The 7489-nt window shown below is 42.9% G+C and overlaps 1 pseudogene; it reads right to left on the reverse strand.

Moving 5' to 3' along the window:
- Window positions 1-1310: 1310 nt before the first annotated feature.
- On the reverse strand, window positions 1311-1829 carry LOC131748383 (ferritin light chain pseudogene; annotated as a pseudogene).
- Window positions 1830-7489: the final 5660 nt, after the last annotated feature.

Here is a 7489-nt window from a genome sequence, read left to right on the forward strand (position 1 = left end):
AAGCTCATAAAGGGCAATATCTATATCTTGTGGATTTATGTATCTCCATACCAGGCCTAGCCTAGCATTTGGCACACAGGGGGTCAGTTAATTGAATGAATGAATGATAGATAGATAGGTAGATAGATAGATACTTGAATAAATCAGTAAATGCCAAAAGACATGCTAAGGGAGAAAGTATAGCTTGAATTGGTAATTCTCAATAAATCCTTGTTGTTTGGATTATAATACTACAAGGAGTAACAACTGCCTCCTGGTGAAAGGGGAGCTAATACTTTCCCAGAGGCAGGCACTTATTCTAAATCATAACTCTGATAGTTAGGTAGCACGTTGTTGTCCCAAGCCTGCCTTCCACAGCTGCTTCCCTCTATGCTGGAAGTAGAAAGTAAATCAACCATTTAAAAATGTCAACAATAACCAACTTAATACCTACTATATGTCAGTCACTGGGATAAGTAACGAATTACACAAAGATGAATAAGACATAGTCCCTGGCATTGAAGAATTTTCCCTCTTGTAAGAGAGACAGAACTGTATTCATAAACCTCTAATATAGATGGGCGAATATGCTGTGTAACGTCAAAAGAAGGGGATATTAATTTGGTCTTAGAGGATGTAATGGGTTGAATGGTGACCCCCCCAAACAATGATACACCCAAGTCCTAACCCCCTGATACGTGAGGATGTGAATTTATGTTTATGTTTATGTGGATAAAGGGTGTTTGTATATTTAATTAAGTGACATATCTCAAGATGGGACCATCATGGATTGACCGGATAGGACCTAAATCCAGTGACAGGTGTCCATATAAGATGAGCAATACAGAGATACAGGCAAGAAGGTCATATGAAGATGGAGGCAGAGGTTGTGGTTATGCTGCCACAAGTTAAGGAACACCAGGAGCACCAGAAATTGGAAGAAGCAAGGGAAGATCCCCCCCTAGAGCTTTGGAGGGAGCATGGCCCTGCCGACACCTTGATTTTGGATTTCTGGCCTCCACTGTGAAATAATGAGTTTCTATTAAACCACCAAGTTTGTGGTAAAGTGTTGTAGGAATCCTAGAAGAGTAATACAGGGGGGTTAAAGAAAGGCATTAGAAAGGACGTGACACTTCAAGAACCTTAAAGGAAGAGAAGGATTTTTTTTTTTCTTTAGCTGCTGCAAAAAGCTTTATTGTTTCAATTTGGTCCAAGGCTTGGGAGAGGGCTCCAGGGTGGTTAAAAAGTGCCTGGTGGCTGCAGAGACGGGCTTCAGGCAGAAGCCCTGACACCAAAGTGGATCCTCAAAGGCCACTGGGCTCCGGAGGCTCCTAGTCATACTTGACGGTGAGCCTTTCAAAGAGATACTCACCCAGCCCAGCCTGGGGACCAGCAAGCCGGCAGAGGTGGTTATCCATCTTCTTGATGAGTTTCACCTCCTCATCTAGGAAGTGGCTCTCCAGGAAGTTGCAGAAATGGGGGTTTGCACGGGCAGAACCCAGGGCATGCAGATCCAAAAGGGCCTGGTTCAGGTTCTTCTTCATGTTAATGGAGGCTTCCATAGCATCCTGGGTTTTACCCAACTCATCCTGAGATGGCTTCTGCACATTCTGGAAGAGGGCGCGGCCGCTGTGCTGGTTTTGCCTTTTCAAGAGACGCTCGGCGCCCTCACGCTTCTCTTTGGCCAATTCGTGGAAAAAGTGGCCCACGCCCTCCAGAGCCACATCATCACGGTCGAAATAGAAGCCCAGAGAGAGGTAGGTGTAGGAGGCCCGCAGATGCATGTTGACCAGGTGGTTGTCGGTGGCCTACACCTCGGTGGAATAATTCTGATGAATCTGGGAGCTCATGGTTGATTGGTAATAAAGAGTTAAGCTCAAAAAATGGTGTTGGCTGGTCCTGGTGACCAAGGATAGCTGAGTGGCTGACTCCGAACGTTGTGACTGGAAAAAGGGTTGGAGGGTGATCAGAGGCTGGAGCAAAGGGCATCCCTGGGTCTGTTCCGTCCAAACACTGTTGAAGCAAGAGACAGATCCGGGGGACCACCGAGTGCACTGCCAAAGAGAAGGATTTTGATGTGTAGAAGAGCACAAAGGGAATTCCAACCTGAGGCAACAGCATAAGGAAAGACATGGGCATATTAAATGGAGAATGTCCTGTGGTTGGAGTGCCAACTATGTAGAGCTGGAAAGATACTGGAACTATTTCATGATTATTAGCCTAGGGATTTTGACATTTTGTTATTCAGACTTCAGGAAGCCATTGAAGATTCTGAAGGTTTGAAATAACGAGAGAGAATACCCTGTTATTTAACAAAGCTGAGGACACTCGTTGACTGCTCTGTGTGTGTGTGTTGACTCCACATTTCCTAGATGCCAATGGATTGGTTTGTATGTAGCCAAAGAGGGTGCTCAGGGAGCATTTGTGTTATATGGATGGGAACATCTCTTTTCTTGTCTTGTTCTGCACTTGCTCTTTTGAAACGCATCTTCCATTCTGGGCAGGATCTAATTAGGACCACATATTTTGCTGCATAATCCCCAGTGCAATGTCCTTGGGGATTTGACATGATTGCCTGTATGGATGGAGCTGGAGAGGTTAGTTCAGGGAAGGCCAGGCCTCAAACTCAACCAGAGCTTCTGTTTCCTTCCTAAAGTAATCTTTTCTCACTCTCCTTTTACCTGTATTATTTGTTCCATGATCTGAGACAGTCATTATTCACATTACACTATCACCATCACCATCATCACCACCATTATCAACATCAGCAGTAGAAGCAGCAGTTATGAACAGAGTAAAAGGAAGATACAACAGGAACTACTAGTGTGGATAGAAGGAAACTCATGACTTCATCAATGACTTAGTAAAGCTTTCCTGCAGAAAGGGAGATTTTAGGAACTTCTGGAATATATGCACAGCAGACATATTTATTTTATGCTTGTATATGCCAAGCCTTTTGCCAGGTGTTTTCATACACCTTAACTCATGAACTTCTCTCTGTGAGGTAGAGATTATCATTGTTAGCCCCTTTTTACAAATGAAGAGATTGTGGCTTTGAGAAGACTCTAAGCCATCTAGGATTACACAAGTAAGGGGCAGAACCCGAAGTCATTTGATTCAAGTCCAGTGCTTTTCTACTACAACACAGCTCAGCTTGCTTTCCTCTGCCTGGGTTGGTGGCGGTCAGGGAATCAGTTTCACTCTGGGGTACTGGATTTTATATTAAGAAGAATCTTTTAAGGTGCTTTCCTTAAAGGAGAAGAGGGAACCATGCCCAAGAAGCCTTGAACCAGATGTTTCTAATTCTAGCTGAGCTCAGTCTGACTGTGTCTCTTTACTCTGAGGCTACTGTTCAAACCACAAGACTACACTGCAGTTTCCAACAGTGTACATTTGGCAATACTAATACCTCCCACACTAAATAAGGCCTGTGAGTCCGTGCCTGAGAGGGAGATCACACTGTGCAGGGCAGTCTGATGGTGCCCAACCCAAGGAAGCTCAAAACCCACATCACATGTTCCATACATTATCCGCAGAACACAGAATGCACAACCGCATGATGGAGAGCTGCATTTCACCATGGGATCTGGTTAAAGATGCCTGCTGATCTCTGTCCATGGTCCTGCTCTAAGTCTGGACATACTCACCACCCACCAACACCCCTACTACCACCTTGCTTAGGCCCTCCTCAGTGCTGCTAGGCCACAAACATTTGGCCTATGCCTTCATCTGGGGCTTCTTCAATGGCCCTTGGCAACTGAAGATGAAAATGGTTTTCTCCAGACCTCAGTTCCCAAACTTGGAGTCATGCAGCCTGTCCCAGCATGTTTCAAAGGATCTTCCTGAGAAAACACTCAGTGGGAGAAGCTGTCCTTACCTACTCTGTCTTTGAACACAGCAGCCAAGGCATCTGAGCATGCTGAGAAAATGGGGGCAGGACACCCCAGATACGCTTAATTGGAACCAGCACTTCACTCATTTGGCTTTGATTTTTGGGCCCAGATGTTACAACTCAGCTCTACCTTCAAAGAACAATGAACTCAAGCAAAGGGTTTTGTTTGTTTATTTGTTTTAAGGTTTCAAGGAAGGGAATGTCCACAGTGGGGCATTGTTTTTTAATATATTATCATGAACAAATGACATGATGTATGTGAACGTCCATCATAAATCATAAATGTTCATCATTGCTATCATCTAAACACTAAGGTTCAGTGCCTCGTCTAGCTACCTAATATGTTACCATGGCCTTTATTTTCCACGTTTATAAAGTAAAGAGTGGGAATTCAAGGGTAAAATGTCCTAGAGTTCCAAAGCCTTCCCAGTCTGGCCCCATTCAACCCATCCAAATTTGGCTTCCTCCTTGGAGCAAGCCCTGGCTCCAGCCATGATGTTCATGTCACTGATTCCCAAATACATTGCTCACCATCCCTCTTCAGCACTTCCTCAGCTCATGGTCTTCTCACTGCCTAGCAAGTCCTACTTCTCCCACAGGGCCACCCCTACCTGGCACATGCCCTGGGGAACCCCAAACTCCTTTGGTCTCCTGGCCAAAAAGGCCCTGACTTATTCTCACCTCTCACTCAGCCCTCATTTTGCACTGCCTGAGAGTATTGCTCTCCTGTGTTTCCATCCCTAGGCTAATAGACTTTAGGCTTCTTTCAGGTAAAGACTATGTCTTTAGTTGTCTCTGTTTTCTCCTCCTGAGACCTAATACAGGGTCCCAACAAAACACTAACTGAATAACTCATAAATGAAGATCCCCTTGCTCCTCCTAGGGCTGCTGAAAGAAAAAAAAGTGGCATGTCTGTCTATTGTCAGGAGGGAGAGAGCTATAGTTTTCTAATGCTATTTACGACAAAGGAGGGAAGTATTGAGGCAATTTGTCATTTCCATTATATTTAATGGGAGGCCTCAATGTGCTGGGTGCTGCCCCTCAAATATTTAATGGGAGCCCTCAGTGTTCTGGGTACTGCCCCTCAAACACGAGGAACAGCTAATGCTGGTTTCAATTCACTGCCCTCTCAAATCTGCCCCCCCCCCGAGTTCCCTTGGTCCATTCTTTGGAATTCGCAAGGGAAAGGTGCCATAAAGTCCCAGCCAGAGGCCATTATTATGATGGTTATACAGTCTCTGGGCACAATGGTGGTACATTATATGAAAAATAATATGGTAGTTTCCTCCCTTGTATATGCATGTGATGCTGCGATAATGTTATTCTGTCATTCACCTTATTTTATCCCTGTGGGCTAAGGTAGAAAACAAATTTGAGCTGAAAAACATCCTATGTCTGTCCTCAGCATAATGGAGAGAAACTTTCTGGGTCCAACTCCAGGATAGAAGCAACTCTTATGTTCCCAAAGTTTCCAGACACTGTAGTTCCCTTCACTGGGAACAGGCTGAATTGTGGGACTGTTAGGGAGTATGGCAGGCTAAAAAAATCACAATACCCATGGCATTTGCTTGGCATCTGAAAGGCTGTGACCATTCTGGAACACCAGTTCCAGAGGCTAAGAATCATCCAGGTATGCAACATGGAAATAATGGAGGAGTTAAATATTTCCCCCAAAGAGAAACTCCAGTAAACTCTTTTTAATCTTGCTATCAAGCTCTATTAGCCAGTGAATAAAGAGATTATGCTCTCCATTTCTGCCATAGAGAAACTGAAAGTCAGAGAGGTTCAGTGCTTTGTTGAACATCACACAGTTTGTCAACAGCAAAATTAAAGTCAAAACCCAAGATGCTGGGTGCTAGTCTCACACTCCTTCATTATTCCAATTTGCCCCAATGGACATGCTACAATTGACTGCTAAATAGCAGGGGCCAGTTGTTCCCAAATGGCACCTTCTTGCATTGAAGTCTTATGGAGACTCTCTCCTTTAGATATACCTTATAGGGAGAACACTATGTAAGAGATCCTTTGTTACATTTTTAGTCGATAAAACCCCAGGGAAAGGGGCAATGTGAGCTAAGTCAAGGCAGCTAAGACAGCTGCCTTGACCTGAGTTCCACTTCAGAAAAGGCAAAGAATGTAGTGAAAATCTGATAAGTGCCTTATATTCAGTGCCTCTGTTGTGCTAGGCACTGTGCTCAGACATGGGAACAAAAGTTACAAGTACCTGCTTTCAAGTGAAATCAATATCTCGAAGATATCCATGTTCATTTCATCATTAGTAACAACAGCCAAGATACGGAAACAACCTAAATGTCTGTCGATGGATGATTGGATAAAGAAAATATTACACACACACACACACACACACACACACCTACACATTCACAATGGAATATTATTCAACCTTACAAAAGAAGGAAATCCTGCCACTTGTGACAACATGGATAAACCTGGAGGACATTATCCTAAGTGAAATTAGCCAGAAACTGAAAGACAAATACTGCATGATCTCCCTTACATGTGGAATCTAAAAAAGTTGAACTCAAAAATGGAATAGAGTGGTGTTTGGTAGGGGCTGGGGGAAATGGGGAGCTATTAGTCAAAGGGTGTATAGATTCAGTTATACAGGATGAGTAAGTTCTTAAAATCTAAGGAACAGCATGGTAACTATAGTTAATAATACTGTATTTTATACTTGAACTTTGTGAAGAGATTTGATCTTAAGTGTTCTCACCACACCAAAAAGAAAATAAAATCATAACTATGTGAGGTGATAGATGTGTTAATTAGCTTGATTGTAGTAATCATTTCAAAATGTATACATATATCAAAATATCACATTGTACACCTAAATATATACAAATTTATTTGTAAAGTTTAAAAGTACCTGCTCTCCCCTCTATAGGTGAACAGTCTAGAAAGGGAAGAAGACACCTAAGCAGACAGCATCAGTATCATATGCTGAGTATAGTGATTAGGGTAAACATGGGTGCTGTGGGAGCATAGAAGAGGACACTCAGGCTAGCCTACAGGTAGGAATGGAGCCTCAGAAGTTTTCTTGGAGTAACTACAACTAACAATAGTGCCTGGCCCATTGAAAGCACTCAAAAAAGTTATTTATTATTACTATGGCAATAGACATTATTCCTGCCCCCAGGGAGCTCATAGTCTAGTAAGAGAGAATGTATCAATACATAACTATAATATGAACAGACCAATCACAAGCACTGAAATTGAAACTGTGATTAAAATCTTCCAACAAACAAAAGCCCATGACCAGATGGCTTCACAGGAGAATTCTATCAAACATTTAGAGAAGAGCTAACACCTATCCTTCTCAAACTCTTCCAAAATAGAGCAGAGGAAGGAACAGTCATAAACTCATTCTACAAGGCTACCATCACACTGATACCAAAACCAGACAAAGATGTCACAAAGAAAGAAAACTACAGGCCAATATCACTGAAGAACATAGATGCAAAAATCCTCAACAAAATACTAGCAAACAGAATCCAACAGCACATTAAAAGGATCATACACCATGATCAAGTGGGGTTTATTCCAGGAATGCAAGGATTCTTCAATATACACAAATCAGTCAACATGATACACCATATC

Source organism: Kogia breviceps, chromosome X (genome assembly GCF_026419965.1).
Source record: "Kogia breviceps isolate mKogBre1 chromosome X, mKogBre1 haplotype 1, whole genome shotgun sequence".
NCBI lineage: Eukaryota > Metazoa > Chordata > Mammalia > Artiodactyla > Physeteridae > Kogia > Kogia breviceps.